Raw genomic sequence first — 2,720 nt, 5'->3', positions numbered from 1 at the left:
AATCACCAAAGCGAAGTTTGTCGTTTCGTCTTCATCGGTTTACTCCTCATCTTCGGATGCACTCGTTTCATCTTAAGTCACTTTGAGTGCTCTCTTCTTCTTTGACAATTTTTTTTAAGTTTATTTTTATTTTTTAATTCTTGTTTAATAAGCCTTTTAAATTTTATAGTGAGAAGTTTGAGTTCATCATCACTTGAGCTTTCGCTCGAGTAGTCTTCATTTGTTCTAAGTGTCAAATCCTTCATGTTCTTTGGAAGATTGTTCTCATGTTCATCATACGCCTTGCATGTCATTTTATAGGTCATTAATGACCCGATAAGTTCTTCAAAAGGAAAATAGTTCAAGTTTTTTTATTCTTGAATAGTCGTTACTTTCGAATTCTAATTTTTAGAAAGTGATCGTAAAACTTAACTCACAAGTTCAAGATTTGAAAAAACTTTTACCAAGAGCTTTTAGACTATTGACGACATTCGTAAAATGAGTATACATGTCTCCAATAGTCTCGCTTGGTTTCATTTGAAATAGTTTAAAATCATGCATCAAAATATTTATTTTAGAGTCTTTAATTCTACTAGTGCCTTCGTGTGTGATTTCAAGAGTGTGCCAAATTTCAAAAGTCTTTTCACAAGTCAAAATACGATTAAACTCGTTTTTATCCAAAGCCCAAAATAGAGTATTAATAACTCTAGCATTTAAATAAAAGGTTTCTTCTCCAAATCATTCCATTCATTCATTGGAGTAGAAGACTTTTGAAATTCGTTTTTCAATGATATTCCATAAGTTTAAATCCATAGAAAGCAAGAAAACTCTCATTCGAGTTTTCAAATAAGTGTAGTCCATCCTATTGAACATAGGAGGACGAACAATAGAAAAACCATTTTGAAATCCGAAAAGAGTCATTTCTCTTGGGTGTTAAACTAAATGAGAAATAACATGGCTCTGATACCAACTGTTAGGAATAAGTCGGCACTAAGAGAGGGGGGGTGAATTAATGCAGCGGATAAAATACGTCGGTTTTGAAAAACTTCATACGATAAAAACTGATTTCGGAAATGTGAGTTTAACTTGAAAGCATATGGAAGAGTATAATAAGAAGGTAAAGCAAGTAAGGCAGTTTGTAAAGAAGATAAACAACAAAACAAAAATGCAAACCATTTTATAGTGGTTCGGTCATCGTGACCTACATTCACTCCACCGATTCCTTTTTCGTCGAGGCCACCGACATCCACTAATAGTCTTCCTTCAATAGGCGAAGACCAATCTCCTTCTTACAACTATATTCTCCTTTTGCAGGCTCAGGAGAGAACCTTTACACACCCACTACCTCCTCTCTAAACAGAAATCACACTTTAGACTAGAGAAGGAGAACTCTCAAATACAACAGAATTTTTCCTTGTTTTTATTCTCAATTGTATGTATATTAATCAGGGATGAGAGGGGTATTTATAGGCCTCAAGTGGATTCAAACTTGGAGCCTAAAAAGATCTCATCCTGGGTTTCTCAAGTTTTAACGATACCACCGCCTGTGCTGGGCGGTATCACCGCCTACAGCACTGACACTGGGCGATACCACTGCTTAGTTTGGCGATGTATGTATATATGTATATATATTTGCAATCATTGGTTTACAAATAGAAATATAATAATGACATACGGTTTGGAAGTGTATATATATATGTTTTGATATGGTGTATAAAAGTTCATGATTGTGTATGTTTTCTACATATTGTAAGGTTATACTTGCTAAAGAAGTCATAAGATGAGGTATTTATTATTAAATATCTTATGCTCACCTGAATAAAACTATAAAGGCATATAATTACTCAATAATTATTCACTATAGACCCTATTTTATAGGTAAATATATTGGTATCCCACCAAAGTGATTTAGTAGGTAAATGAGCATATGCAATTCTATGCGTATGGACAATAACTTATAGACATTTTATGTATATAAATTTTAAACATATTATATTTATATTTTCTTTTAGTTAGATGATATAATTATGTACATGTGTCAAAAATATGACGTATAGGGGAAACCTATTATTTTATTTAATGAGTTAGCATATTTTAATTTTAAGCTTACTTATTTTTCGCTGTACTCTTATCGATAACATTAATAAAAATTAAAATATAATATTCTACTTTAGTGATGCACGTAGGGTGTGGGTAGAACTAGGAGTAGGGTGTTATACATTTTTTATTTGATCAAATAATCAATCTTTTCTCTTGCTTGAATATATAATTTTACGAACTAAGACTAACGAAGAAAGTTTTGTTCGTTGAGTTAACGCGTTGTAATCAGTAAGGATAAATTGTCACGTAACCTGTTTGTAAGATATAGAAGCATTGATTTCATCTTCGCTCCATCAGACATAGTAACGTAGCTTCCTCACAAGCTAATAAGGACAAAAAAAAATAATTGAGGCTAATATGAAGAGTAACATAATAGAGGAAAAGGCATTCAATAATTAAGACTAGAAAAAGGAAGAAAAATTATTCCTATAGGAATCAAGCTCAATACCACGAACACAAGATAATCTATTTTTTCTCATTTATCGATCTTTTTTATATATAAAAGAAGAAGACATATATAGGTTGATTACAACCTGTATAATTAAGAAATTGATTCTATTGATTCTATATAATTTTTTATTCTAATTTATTTCCTATAATATGAGATTGAGAATCCCTTATGATACTATTTTTTTTAATTT

Source organism: Musa acuminata, unplaced genomic scaffold, assembly GCF_036884655.1.
Source record: "Musa acuminata AAA Group cultivar baxijiao unplaced genomic scaffold, Cavendish_Baxijiao_AAA HiC_scaffold_1139, whole genome shotgun sequence".
NCBI lineage: Eukaryota > Viridiplantae > Streptophyta > Magnoliopsida > Zingiberales > Musaceae > Musa > Musa acuminata.
This window is presented reverse-complemented; position numbering follows the sequence as displayed.